At 32.4% G+C, this 16,034-nt stretch overlaps 1 protein-coding gene across 1 annotated transcript in view; it reads right to left on the bottom strand.

Annotated features, from left to right (window-relative positions):
• LOC139524605 (interference hedgehog-like) overlaps window positions 1-16,034 on the bottom strand; it is a 138,898-nt gene that overhangs the window by 116,591 nt on the left and 6,273 nt on the right. The window lies entirely within an intron of this gene.

Raw genomic sequence — 16,034 nt, 5'->3', positions numbered from 1 at the left:
CAGGAAAAATCTCAAAATGCTCTTTCTAATCTGGCAGCAAGGTCTGCTTTCAAATGCAGAAAACTTTAATCCAGTCTGAACTTATTTTCCTAAAGATCAAAACAACTCCTCTAGCAAAGGGCAACCAATTACTGCAAGTCCAAACTGTTATAAAATAAAATACAATATTATACTCTTAATAGTTTTTAAATTTTCATTTCCAAACACAAAAAAAATCAAAATTCAAACAGGATTATACTAAGCTGGTAGACCCATGATATTAAAATGTATTGTTCAACACTGGTGACAATTACAGGTACAACTAAATACCCATCATTATTTCAAAAGAAGAAAACACGGCAAAACATACTATGTGAAAGAAACCCCATGTTCTCATCAGTTTTCAACAAATTGACGATTTTTTTTACAAAAACACTTAGGGTTCCTCAGTACGTTTCCATTCAATTTCTAATTTTTAATTTCAATTTTCAAACAAACTGTATTGACTAAAATGTTTGTAAAGTCAGTCTTAAGAAGCAAGAGTTGTGTAAGGTTTAATAATTAGACATTTAATAGTGTATTCAATTTAAATTCCATATTCAATTATCAGAAAATTTAGGAAGGAGTCATTGCATAATACCAGGGGATATCTATAGAAATCAAAACTAAATATTATAAAAAAATATTTAAAAAATCAAACTAAAAACACTTTAAACTCAATAAAAAAAAATTTCAAACAGTTATCACATAAAGGTATTGTGCTAGCATTGTACTGATATAATTCCTTTTTATTACTCAAGTGTTTTATAACTTACAATATATGCATGTCAGTTTAAAACACAAAAGAGGCTGCAGATTAAAATTAAGTGCAGTTGAATTCACTATATAATAATTAATTCTGTAAAAAAGGAGTCCCACGCAAACACTCATAACTTGTTATCACTGTCCCCTACTGGAACAAGTAGTTCATTTCAGCGAGCAGAAAAAAACAATTATGTATTTATAATCTGTAATTTAGGCTTTTGTTATTAAGACCCTTTTGATCAAAACTTCTTTCAAAATTACTTGAAGTTTGAGCAGAGTTTTTTTCAGTGAGTTTTAAAAAGAAGATGTGGAATGATTGCCAATGAGACAACTCTTCACAAGAGACCATTATGACATATATAGAAATTAACATTCATAGGTCACATGCTTCAACAATGAGCAAAGCCTGTCCCACATAGTCAGCTATAAAAGGCCCGGATATCAAAAATGTGAAACAATTCAAACATTAAGCCTAATTAACATACAAAAAATAAACGAAGAACAAATGTAACACAGCAACCCACAACAACCACTGAATTGAAGGCTCCTGACTTGGAACAGGCACATACATATAGAATGTGGAGGGGTTAAACATGGTAGTTGGATCCCAACTCTCCCCCTAACTTGAGACAGTGGTGTTGCAGTATAACATAAGTTGTTTTTTTTTAAGTTAAGGAGTACCTCAGCTGATTAGATGTTTATTAATGGTCATTCTCCCATTGTTTAATATGAAGCATCTTGATGAATAGATATGTGAAGATGTGGTGTGAGTGACAATACATACCTGCCAACTTTTCAAAATGGCCATGGGGGGTTTTGCGTACAAATTGGCTGTCTTAGTCCTAAAAAACCTTCAAGGGGGGCTTCAAATACATTTCAATGTTGTTTTTTTGGCTTCTTTATACTTCTATAAGCTTAAATTCATTGTAAAATTAATTGTTTTGTTTAAAATTGTGGACAAAATTACTTTTTTAAAATTTCAATTTGGGAGCCTCCATGGGGGAAATACCCCGCAAATAGTGACAGTTGGCAGGTATGCAATGAGACAACTCTCCATCCAAATATAAACAATTAAAAGTAAACCATTATAGATCAATGTACGGCCTTTAACATGGAGCCTTGGCTCACACCAAACAACAAGCTATAAAGGGCCCCAAAATTACTAGTGTAAAACCATTCAAACAGGAAAACCAATGATCTAGTCCATATAAAATATGAGAAATGAGAAACACTTATAAATTACATAAACAAACGACAACTACTGTACATCAGATTCCTGACTTAGGACAGGTGCAAACATTTGCAGCGGGATTAAACGTTTCAATGGTACCTGACTTTCTCCCTTGAAGCATGGATTCAACAATTACAAACCAAAGCATAATTGTAATGGAAAAGGTATTTACTGTATACTAAGGATACATATACATGAAAGTGTTTCCCTTTTTGAACTAGTATGAGATTTGAATCCTTTTTCACAAGTCTGAAACAGTTGCATAACAATAATCAGTTAAAACACTTAGTAACAGAATGAAAAATAAAATACAATAATTTCCTCCCACTTGATATAGTAAAACAAAACATGTAATATAAATCAAATTTCATTCATATTTCGTTATCATATTGAGATTTCCAGTCTTTATTCATTGTCTCAGACTGCAGTATCATTGTCGATTTCTAAGAAATTACAAGTTTGAGTCATCAAAATTATTTCTATTTCAGTGTCATGTCTGTTGCATTCAACAAGTCATCATTATAGGAATAAAATTTTGCAATAATTTATATTCATGAATAAACAGCACACCCTTTTAACGAGTTCTGTGCCACAGGGCCGATGATCGGCCTAAAGTCATACTCCTTTCAGTGCCAAAGGGCCGATTCATCGGCCGATTGAAATGATGTTATGAACTACGTAATGTACTATGACGTCGCCGTTTTTGTGATAAATTTAATTCCTCCGTCTTGAAACATTCACGCGTTTTTTTTACCAATATTAAAAGATATGAAAGAGGAGCTTTTTTATGAAATTTATGAAAATAAAATTATGTAAGGATGCGTTTATAAATATAAATAAAAAAATTTAATATTTAGAACTATAGAGTTTCAAATCCACTCTTTTGTCCCGACGCTATTGCAGTAGGCCATTTAGTATATTTATATCTTCTAGGCTTACGTACTTTCCTAAACTGCCTTAAGTTTTTAAGCGTTTACTTTCCAAAATTGGAAGAATATAATAAAAATAAAATTTTACATACATAAAATATAGAAGATAGAAGTTATTCAAATACCTTAACAAAGAACGGATTAGAAAAAGCGCAAAAAAAATCAAAAACTTAAAAAGATGAAAAAGTACGCAAAAAGTGCACTACATGTTAATGACGTAATTAATCTAATGACGTGATTCATTTATAACGCATCCATCGGATTATTTGCTAATCCTTATCCGTGGTTATCCTCCTGAGTGAGGGATCACACATTATTTAACCAGAATGTAGGCCATATAAAAGAATACTGCAGGGAAATTTCAAAACCATTGCCTATATCGTGCTGTTTTTCACAATTCATTCGACGAAGAAGTTTGTCTTGATAACATACATTTATGCCCATGTTCCATTAAAACGCCACCAGAGAATTTTAATGCATGGAACAAATTTCGTTAATTTCTTTTTGTTTTGCTGCGTTTAATTTTTCTAGGCTTTATACGGCATACGTTTAAATAAATTTCAAAGGCAAAACAGTTAAACATGAATAATACAAGAGATACAAGGAAAATATTTAATATTTTATTTATCGTGTGAAAATGCAATGTCCTGTAAAGCATCGTAAAAAAAGAGTATTGCCGGATTGTGCCGGCCAAATTAACATTCCAGGTCAACATGACACTTTTAATTGATACATGTAACATGTTTCCTAGTAAACTACGTGTTCTTTGATCGGTGCATGTCTGTACTCATTTATTATTTATCCCTTCTTCCATTTGTCTTCCAAAATAAAAGATAGCAAAACCGCAAACAACCTGAAAACTTTGTGAACAATTATACATTCAAAATTACAATCACAAAACCGCAAACAACCTGAAAACTTTGTGAACAATTATACATTCAAAATTACAATCACAGTTAATCACGGTTGTCAAGAATTAATGAACACATTATTTTTCATATTAAGATACGATAGAAAATTCCCATTAAAAGAACTCTGACAATGTTAGATCAGGTCTTTATTTTATACAATTAATTGTTTGGTGACATTTTCGAAGATCATATAATAAGAACAAAACGACATTTGAGAAAATTGCCGGGTCGAAAAGAAGAGACTGTTCTGTGTGTTCTGTACGAAATGTCCCTGGCAGTGGCGGATCCAGAAATTTTCATAAGTGGGGGCCCACTGACTGACCTAAGAGGGGGCATGCTCCAGTCAAGCTTCAGTGATTCCCTATATAAGCAACCAAATTTTTTCCCAAAAAGGGGGAGGCCCGGGCCCCCTGGCCCCCGTCTAAATCCGCATCTGCCTGGTTGCAGCAAAGGGCCGAAACATGTATATGCATGTGTGCTCTCTGTCGTAAAATTGTTCATAAACCATGTAGTAAATATAAGAAACACGACAGACGATGTAACACCGACCAATAAAATATCTTTCTTGAGAAATGTTAATATGAATCTGGAATTTTGTATCAAGCTCATTTAATGAAGTTGTTCACACAAAATAATCACAAACTTTCTTTAATTTATAAGTAGTGACAAATTAATTTGCATTATCTCTTTTCGTATTACCGACCTTTGACTCAGGAGTATATGATTTTTAGACAGGTTACCGTCTCTATAGTAGGGATTTTCTGGTATTAGTTCAAGTGAGGGCAACTAAAAGAAGTTAAGTCAAACTTAAAATCGGTGCAATTAGTTTGTCATGTTTCATGGAAAACATAAATAGTTACCCCTCCCTCAAAAAAAAATATTTTACTTTATCTTGTTGCTTTTACTAGAACCGGGACCAGAATATCTTATTACACGTAACTTGTCTAAATATTATAACTTCGGAGTCAAAAATTGATATTATATGTAGGAAAATGGACTATTAGTAAAAAAAGTTTAATTTTCCCGCCACTCGCAGTTAACATCTTTTGGCGCTATTATACCTTTACTATGATGTCGACGTTTTTTGCGGTCTCGTTAAGACAATCAAAAAAAGCATTGGCACTGAAGGGGTTTTGTAAACAATTTGTTTGGCAGCGAAAGGGTTAAGTCACCTGTGTTATCAGACACACTGGCAGACCAGAAAAAAACATGTCGGATAAAGCAGGGTGTCGGAATACTCATGTTTTGTTTCGGTAAGGATCAGCTTATTTTGGGACCATGAAAATATGTTTGTTAAAGCAGGATGTTGGAATACTCAGGTGTCGGATTAGGCAGATTACATTGTAGTCTGTCCGCCATGTTGGTTGGCAGATGGGATCATTGGACACATTTTCTACAATGATGATTGTGGTCAAGTTTGGGTCCCATTTACAGATGAGTTTCAGCTGGGACCATTACAAGTAGTATAATAGGTTTCAAAAGAGAAAATCTTATAAAATTAAACAGACAATCATAGACAACGGACGCCAAAGGTCGCCAAGTGTTGCCTGTTTATTACTATTACTAAAACACTCAGGCAACATACAGTGGCGGATCCAGAACTTTTCATAAGGGGGGCCCTCTGACTGACCTAAAGGGGGGAGGGGGGGGGCTCCAGTCATGCTTCAGTGATTCTCTATATAATCAACCAAATTTTTCCCACAAAAGGGGGGGGCCTGGCCCCCCCAGGGCCCCCCCTGGATCCGCCTATGACATAATATGGTATACAAAATAAAAAAATGGTAAATAAATGGCGAAGAAAAAAGAATTCAACCATTATCACTTTGAGTGAAAAAGAAATTTTCAGTAAGTGTGAAATAAGTTGAGGATAGTACTAAATAGCTCACTTGACCCAATTTGGGATGAAAACTGCATATAACGCTATCACATTAAGTTTTAGACAGATAATCATTTTTTAATAAATGCCAAAGTTAGAGGTCACTAAATTAGCATACATGTTCTTTTCAATTGCAAATTAACATATTTATGAAATTATGTTTAGTTTCAAATTTTAAGTTATACAGAATACATTCTTGGACCAATAAATAAAGAGATTTGAGGGTTTTTCTATGTTCAAATAGAGGTATGAAACTATTAACTCATAGTGATCATTCATTGATTTTTGATCAGAATTATACAAGACAAAGATGAATTTATTTTCATAATTTACTAAGAAACAAGAATGTGTTCTCAGTACACGAATGCCCCACTCACACTATCATTTTCTATGTTCAGTGGACCGTGAAATTGGGGTAAAATTTCTAATTTGGCAATAAAATTAGAAAGATCATATCATAGGGAACATGTGTACCAAGTTTGAAGTCGATTGGACTTCAACTTCATCAAAAACTACCTCGACCAAAAACTTTAACCTGAAGCGGGACAGACGGACAAACAAACGAACGGACGGACATACGGACACACAGACCAGAAAACATAATGCCCCTCTACTATCGTAGGTGGGGCATAAAAAATATTTTACAGCCCCAAAATGGAGAATTTCTCAATAAAGCTGCAAAGTCTTTACATATCACATAGGAGAAGGTGCACATGTGTGTCTTATATATATTTTTTTCACAGATTTATTGCTTAATGACTTTGATATACAATGTAACCTTTGTAATCCAACACAATTGGGGACCAGAACAAATGTTGGATTAAGGGTTTATTCCTTGAATGCCAACATCCTTTGATCTACCGACAATTAACCTGTAAAATTATGTTGGCATTCAAGGAATAGGTGCAAGTAGCTATCACAACAAAAGTGCATGCTTCGGTGCATTACATTTGAGCGCATTACCATTACATTTGCGCGCAAAAAGCATTACGTTTGCGCGCAGTTTTTGATTACTATTGCGCGCATTTTTTTGACAGGTAAACTCAGGTAAAATACTTATACTACTTATTTATTTATAATTTGTTCAATTATTTACAAGTATAAGTACTCATTCCGTTAGTCCCCTTAGTCCCCTGCTCACCAATGATGAGTTGGAAGTGGGATATCGAGCAAGGTGAGTCCGTTTTGTTATGCACAAGCACTAAATCGTAGAAATATATACAGATAAAAATGTTAAAATTCTAAAACATAGCTAATCTTAAAGGTAAAAGTATTGATAAATTCATTACTTTACATTTCGGTACGTGCAGAAACTCCATGTTTGTGTCTTGGTCTAATTTACTAACCAACTTAAATTATTTACTAATTTTAAAAACGATCACTATTCGTTGAAACACTTTTCACTCTGAAATATTCGCAATGAAGTTACATGTATGTCTTTTAAAGCTATACTACGTGAATGATGATCACTTTATAATTTATTTTAGAATTCAATATGAACAATATATAATTTGAATTAAGAAATACTTTCAAAATTAAAAAGTGATAGTCATATTTATTATGAAAATAAAAAAAAACATATAGTCAATTAAAATTTAATTTAATTTTTATTTATATTTTTACCTGAGTTTTCCTGTTAAATGAATGCGCGCAAATGTAATCAAAAGCTGCGTGCAAACGTAAAACATTTTAATCCCCAAATGCGCGCAAACGTAGTGCGCCCGCATGCTTATAAAAAAAATCATACTAATTAAACAGATAGGTAAATACAGGTAGCTAAATCTAGTTCATGTTTGTTAAGTTGTTAAAAATCATATTTTGCTGCTCCTGCTTGAACAAATATGGATTCTCTGAAAATAAAACTTTCAAAAGTGTTGCATCACAAAGTCAATATATGCATATTGTCAGGACTGTAAGGAATTCCAGTTTGCACAAATTCTACAATAGACTCTTTGGATTTGAAGTCGTTTTTTTTTCAATATTTCTATAGTTGTGTGTACTGTAATATCCTACCATATTACTGATTAAATTTCTTGAAACTTTGTATCTCATGCTAGATTACTATTTTGTTTATTTCAGTTTGTTCAGGAAATTTTTCTTGGTTACACAATTACACCCTCTTTTTTTTTATTGTAAGTGATTCGTAAAATAACATTGTTTAGTTGTTTGTCATGTTCGCAACTCATCTGAATTCTTTTTATCCATAAATTTATGAGTTTTCTTCAAACTTTTGCAAAGTTTCCAGCTTAGAAGTTATCAAATTAACTTAATTATTTTTTAAATTTAATTAGGTGTACAACTGAAATCTTCATATAGTTTATATTAACTAATAAAATATTTAAATAGATATGGAACTAAACAAATCTCTTATATCCTTTATTTAGTTGGAAATAATTTAATTTTGGATGTAACACGTCTTCTGATTGGCCGACGTTATTTTGTTATCAGACCATAGACATAATTAAGGCATGTGACCGTGACGTCATCAACGTTTTTTCAAGGTTTTCTACGGTTTTAAAATGGAATTTAGAATTAAATTATAAGAAATGACTGTAATATTTTTTCTGCCTATTCAAAATAAAAAAAAAAATGTGGTGCACACTGTTAAATAACTCGCTATGCGCGTTATTCAGTGTGCACCAAATTTTTTATGTTATTTCTTCATAGACAGAAAAAATATTACAGTCATTCCTTAAATAACTGTATTAAACTAAAATTTCATTAAAATTTTTAATATTCATTCCAAACATTGTTGCATTTCTATACAGTTCATTAATTATTTTTAACAGTTAAATACTTATGAAAACACCTATTGTTATTATATAAACATCTATTGAAATATTTTTGTTGGCATTCAAGGAATAGGTAACGTATAAAATGTTGGCATTCGAGGAAGACACCGGATTAAGCACTTAGCAGGATGTCCGAATACTCAGTTTTTTTTCTGCAAGGATAGGCATATATATTTGGACCATGAAAATGTGTTGGTTAAAGCAGGATGTTTGAATACTCAGGTTTGGGAATATGCAGGTAACACTTTTATTGATGGAAACAGAGACACTTTAACTCCTGTCAAACATCTCTGATGGAAGGAGGAATCTTCTATTGGCCTCTCAGAATAAAAGCTTGACTCTGGCAGATATCATCTTTTATCCTTTGGAACCAAATTATAAACATTCCAAGAGGATGTTCCTTTCATCATTTCTAACAATAAGAATTTTATATATAGAAAGTTTCATATGGATTCAATGAGAAAACTATGTAATAAGCTTCCTCTCCATCAACTTTAAATGAGCCTGGTTTGTAGTGTGTCTCCTGATCATCAATTTCCTTAACGACATATCTCTTGGTAGTTTTAGTGGAGAATATGTTAGAAAATTGGCCAATAAGTATCAAAGTTATAGCTAATAAGTATTCATCGAACCTGCATTTGAACCCTCAGCTGGATATGGGCTTAGATGCATGTTAAAAGTTTAAGTGAAAAACACATGAAAAACTGATCCATTAAACGAGTCCATGCATTGTAAATTGTTTCTTTTGGAGTTTTTATAATTTAGATAGATGTTTTAGTATGCTATAAATCAGATAAAAGAATTTGAGTTTAATAGGTGAACATGAATTTTTAAAACTAATGCCCCTTTAAAAGATTAATTAGTCCCTATAAAAATAAGGAGATAAGGTTTGATTTCCAGTGAGAAAACTATCCACACAAGTTCAAATGTAGTGGATGTAAGCACTATCCACACAAGTTCAAATGTAGTGGATGTAAGCACTATCCACACATATTCAAATGTAGTGGATGTAAGCACTATCCACACAAGTTCAAATGTAGTGGATGTAAGCACTATCCACACAAGTTCAAATGTAGTGGATGTAAGCACTATCCACACAAGTTCAAATGTAGTGGATGTAAGAACTATCCACACAAGTCCAAATGTAGTGGATGTAAGCACTATCCACACACGTTCAAATGTAGTGGATGTAAGAACTATCCACACAAGTCCAAATGTAGTGGATGTAAGCACTATCCACACAAGTCCAAATGTAGTGGATGTAAGTAGTTATAGGCAACTGTATGTCCAGATCCCTTTTGTAAAATAATCTCTAGCAGTAGATTTGAAAATGTTTAAGTCAGAATTAAAACAGGGACCTGAGGCCAAGAGATAATTATATTTTATAAAATTCTTTGGGTAAAATAAGTTTAAACATATAATTGTATGCTAGCTCCCAGTTTTGTCGCCAGTCTAAGTCAGAACGTGCAGATCCAGTATATAGGCCACGGACTACAAACAGCAGTCTTGTAAAACAAATAAACAAATAGAATATTCTTTTCATAATCTACGCCATAACTCATATTTCTCTGTAAAAAACCTCTTTGAACACAATTATCTTATCAAGGACTTTTATTATTGTCTGTTTTATTATTTATCTTGACTTACGAAAACACAAATATTTATCTTGTACTTATTCAAAAACTCTATTCTAATACTGCAAATAGTATTTCAAACTATTTTTTTTACCTATTAAAGAAAATTCTACTTTAATCATAATGTAGGAAATTGATTATCTATTTAAGAAAAAAACTTTTGAAATGTTTTATTTGTTTTGTTAAAAAGTTTATGAAAGAGATAAAGAATAAGTTTCCACAATGTCTTAACCCCCTGCTGAAAGTCTGTAATTTTAAAAGAAGAAAAAATATGATCTAAGAATAAAAATGTTGATTCAAAATTTTTTCTATATAAATATTTAAAATATATATTGAAACAAATCAATTTTTCAATAAACTTTTTAACTATTTGGTGTGTAGTTTTTTCAAGGAAAGGGAAATAACTCTAGTTTTCTTGACTTTTTCTGTAAGCTCATGAAATATAATACAAGAAGATGTACCTCAATGTGACAGCATCCAAACAACACAAATAACAAAGGACATGTATAGCTCAACGTACTGAAAGTCTTAACTTATAGACAGGTGTATTTACATATTTAAAGTGTTTGATCCTCCAGAGGCTAAAATAGTTCTTAATGAATATCAAACAGAAACTACCACAAATCAGCCATCAAATATATTTTTAAAACAATTGAAAGCATTCAAACTTAAATAATTGCCAAACATTAACATTTCTATAAGTGATACCAGGCTAGAATTCCTGTCTGCAACTGAGGCTTGGTTTGTATAAATTCTTTTATATTTCTGTTTTAATAGTATGCTTTCAAACCTGTAGAACATTAAGGTAATTCAGTCTTGAGTATAATGTAAGATCAGAGGTCAACTTAGCAACAGAAAAAATTATCAACTTTCTGTACTTAAAATAAAATGCTTTTTAAATTTACTTTTTTGTAAATTAAAGTTTAAAATCTGTCCCAAAACAAACATCCTCAAAAACACTCCATTAACTCCACTGTTAATTATGTGTATTGGTATATATACTATATTTTTATGCTTTTACATTTTTCTCACTGATACACATAGTTAACATGGCTTCTACTAACGAAAGCTCTATTTGGAGTTAATGTGTTTAGAGACCACTTATGTCAGTACATCTTTCCTATATTGCCTATATTACACAAATTAATAATGAAAATACCATAAACAAGAATGTGAGAAAATTTTAGCAACCATTTTTTAATACAATTACAAACAAAATTTTGTCAAATGGTTCCGTGATTTATTTTAGGAAACATTTCTTTCTCTATCATAAATTGTATTCCAATATTTCTATTTTTTATCCTTAACACACTTCAACTCAAAGCATAAAAACAACATTATGAATCTCCAACAGCAAATTAGAATTACAATGAGAAACACCAGTTACTTTGAGAATTTAATCCTTAATAAATCAAAGAAATTCAAATAAATTACTGTAAAACGCTGACACATCAAATAAATTACCAAATGCATTTAAATTATGAACATGTGCATTGTGCAGAATAAATGAGTATCATAACTCATTTAAAAAATTAGATTCTTTAATTTCACTGTTTAGTATAGGAGCAGATGCTGTAATATATCTAAATTGTTTCATGGTCTAGATACATAATAAGAAGTTAAACATAAATATTGTTTTGGAACTACAAAAAAGATAAAATACTTTAAAAAGGACCTTCTTAAAATTCCAAAGTGACTTACAGCTGATTGCATTGAGTGTGTAGGTAAAGGTACTTGCTTGTTAGCTGAATACTGAAGTCATTGTAGATTTATTTTATTTGGTCAACGATTGAATTTAGTGGTGGCAATCTGTAGATTTATTTTATTTGGTCAACGATTGAATTTAGTGGTGTTAATCTGTATGTAATGACAAAGGCATTCAAATTCAGGTGTGATTATGACCCTTGTATATATATCATTGGGTTGTGCACCTGACAGAGGCAGAATGTTCAGATTATGTAACAGGTACTATCAGTATCAGATTCCACATGGAATTGGAATTTATTGGTAATATTATTTAGGTTGAAAACAAATAAAAAGGACCAGGAATGGTGTTATTTTTAATAGAAAGTTGAATTCTTTGATTCATCGTTTTTACATCATGACATATAACAAGTTTGACTTCATTTTTGTAGTCATATAGATGTACAACTATAAAAAAAGAAGATGTTGTATGATTGCCAATGAGACCACTCTCCACTTTTAACAGTTACTTTTCAAACTGTTTGTCATATAACTGAGACTTTGTTTTTGATAGTAATACTATACATCCAAGACCTGATAAGTTATGTGAACCAGGCAGCAAATGTATTCAGTCTTCAAGAAAAGAGATGTCTTTACAGTTTGACTTTCAGCACTACTGTGCTATTATGTGGTGGTTAGTCTTTCATTGTAGAGGAAGCTGGAGTGCCCAGAGAGAACCACTGACAAACCTAGTCTTTCATTGGTAGAGGAAGCTGGAGTGCCCAGAGAGAACCACTGACAAACCTAGTCTTTCATTGGTAGAGGAAGCTGGAGTGCCCAGAGAGACCACTGACAAACCTAGTCTTTCATTGGTAGAGGAAGCTGGAGTGCCCAGAGAGAACCACTGACAAACCTAGTCTAGGAAGCTGGAGTGCCCAGAGAGAACCACTGACAAACCTAGTCTTTCATTGGTAGAGGAAGCTGGAGTGCCCAGAGAGAACCACTGACAAACCTAGTCTTTCATTGGTAGAGGAAGCTGGAGTGCCCAGAGAGAACCACTGACAAACCTAGTCAATTACAATTGGACAAACAATGAAAATGCAATATAGCCCCACTCCTAGACTGGTCGTAAAATAACTACAATGGCATCATGGGTGCAAAAAGGCTAAGGTGCAATTCATTATGGATTTTTAGTAAAATAATAATCTTTTTCAAGGAAACAAAACATATATAATTCCATAATAGTACACATGTATTTTTTTGCTTGGCCTTGACCCCATATGAGTGTAATGGCAATGAATGAATAAATAAAATAAAATATATAGTATCAATTACAAAACACAACCAAAAGTAAATTTATGTCTAACTTTGAAGTTGGATCGGATTATCATAATTATCTGCAGTATTACATCACTGTTAAGATTAATACATTTTTATATCTACATATGATAACCCAGAGTAAAGTATACATCAATGAGTAATAATTACACTCTGGACAGTCTGCAGAATTCTGGTTTACTAAGAAATGAAAAATTAATTCCTCTCAACTTATCTCTTTAGCATCTTAAGGTCCTATGTACTCAAAGACTCATTTGAGAATGAAAATAATTTCCCTTAATCAATCTCTATAACCCACAAAAAGTTACTTAGAAATAGATAAAAAAAAATTATTTCAGTTTAAACAAGCATGTGTACAAGTACATGGTGCCCCACTCGCAGTATCATTGTCTATGTTTAGTGGACAGTGAAATTGGGGTAAAAACTCTAATTTGGCATTAAAATTAGAAAGATCATTTTATAGGGAACATGTATACTAAGTTTCAAGTTCATCAAAAACTACCTTGATCAAAAATTTTAACCTGAAGACGGACAGACACAGACCGAAAAACATAATGCCCAAAAATGGGACATAAAATGTCTCTAATTGATTTCAGGGGGTTGATGAGATTTCTTGCAAGGAATTAATTTCAATCCCAAAGGAGCCTCTAGTAGACTATTCAGTATTATATTGATTTATAGTTCGTTCTTATGTGGTAGGTACTCTTATACCACTGTCCCAGGTTAAGGGGAGGGTTGGTGTCCTGCTAACATGTTTAACACTGCCACATTATGTATGTATGTGCCTGTCCCAAGTCAGAAGCATGTAATTGAGTGGTTGTCGTTTGTTTATGTGTTACATATTTGTTTTTCGTTCATTTTTTTATATAAATAAGGCTGTTAGTTTTCTCGTTTGAATTGTTTTACCTTGTCATTTCAAGGCCTTTAATAGCCGACTATGCGGTATGGGCTTTGCTCATTGTTGAAAGCCGTACAGTGACCTATAGTTGTTAATTTCTGTGTCATTTTGGTCTCTTGTGGAGAACTGTCGCATTGGCAATCATACCACATCTTCTTTTTTATATCTATGTTTCACAAAACCATTAGAGCAAACCATTGGCATTGTACAAGGTCATGAGCAAACCATTGGCATTGTACAAGGTCATGCTTTTTTTACAGAGTGTTTATGACATCCTAAACTAAATCTGTTGACTATGTTCTGATTGACAATTTAGACTGGGAAACATGGTTTCTTCATTAGTGTTTAGTGTCTTTGAACGAGCTTTCAGCAACTTTAATATTAATTTGTGATTGTGTTTCCTCACAATCAGAAGAGTCAAGCAATTTCAAACTAATTTTAAATTTTGTTCTTGTCTCGTTCTGTAACTTCACTGTTCCCAGTTAGGAGAGGGTTCCAATCATACTTCAGTGATTCCCTATATAAGCAAACCAAATTTTTCCCTAAAAAAAAAAAATCTCCCTATGATCAAGCACTATGGAAATATTTTGTTTCTGGCAGTTCACATTTCAAAGCAATAATCAACACTTTTCTTTGAGCTGCATCTCTCACTGTGGCAAATTATGATTATTATCATTTATATAAATGAAAAATGTTACACGACCATGTTGAAACAAAATTTCTTAATATCCACTTAATTACCAAATGTACATGCAGACAAAATTAAAATGACTGTTTGTGTTTTTCCAATGACATAAATAACACCTTTTTTGTCTTTTATAGTGCTATATATGTCACCATATGTCCATGAATGTAACTAACAATAGGGAATTACACTGTCAAACTTGTAATGAATGTAGATAAATTACATATGATAAATACAATGTGTATAGGAGTTAAATGTGTCTAAAATATAAAATATGTGTTTACTAGTTAAAACAAGCTACATGTAATTTGATGTAAAATAATATTTCAACTGAAAACTGGTTAAAATATAAAGGATGAAAAAAACCTAAATGTCTTATTATGAAGAAATCTGACAAATTATGACAAACCAAAATTTGTTCACTTTTATTAATTTACTAAAATCTTAACTTTTATAAATGTTTTATTAAAAAATCTGAATTATGAAGCTGACTCATTTCCTTCTGAAAACACATTACCTCCCTCTTTTTTTTAGAGGGGGGGGGGGGGGGAGGGGGTGCATTATTTCCCTCCACTATGAGATCAGCAAAATATTAACAATCAATGAAATGATTTTCTCTTTATTGCTTGTAAATATGTAACTTTTACTGTTATTGTCTCTCATAAATCTAGAGATTGACTCTGTTAAACATACTGTTATTGTCTATCCATCATTGTTTTCAAGATCATAAAAAAAAAAGTTCCTAAAAACTTATTATTAAACATCAATAAATAAATTTAAGATGGTGGTGATGCACATTTCAGATAAAAATCCAGTGACAAATATTACCTGCATTTCAGAATTCATGGTAATGTGATTTGAATATGAACCCTGCTTTGCTAGACCAACCAGCTGAACCTGTATCATAGATGTCGTTTTCTGAACATTTTCTTAGATACATTTGTAGTTTTCAAGTTGATAGACAAAATACTATAAAGGGTAAGAACAATAACCAGTGGCGGATCCAGAAATTTTCATAAGTGGGGGCCAACTGACTGACCTAAGAGGGGCTCCAGTCACGCTTCAGTGATTCCCTATATAAGCAACCAAATTTTTTCCCAAAAAGGGGGGGGGGCCCAGGCCCCCCGAGCCCCCCTCTAAATCCGCCTCTGATAACTCCTATTTTAAGGGACCGTTCAATATTTATCAGATGGATGGGCCGGTGCAAAATGGGGCGGGGCAAGCACTTTTTTTGTGGAAATATTTGGATGGGCGAGAACTTTTTTTTAAATATT

The sequence above is a fragment of the Mytilus edulis genome, chromosome 5, assembly GCF_963676685.1.
Source record: "Mytilus edulis chromosome 5, xbMytEdul2.2, whole genome shotgun sequence".
Classification (NCBI taxonomy): domain Eukaryota; kingdom Metazoa; phylum Mollusca; class Bivalvia; order Mytilida; family Mytilidae; genus Mytilus; species Mytilus edulis.
Note: the sequence above shows the minus strand (reverse complement) of the source record. Positions and strands in the feature narration are given on the sequence as shown.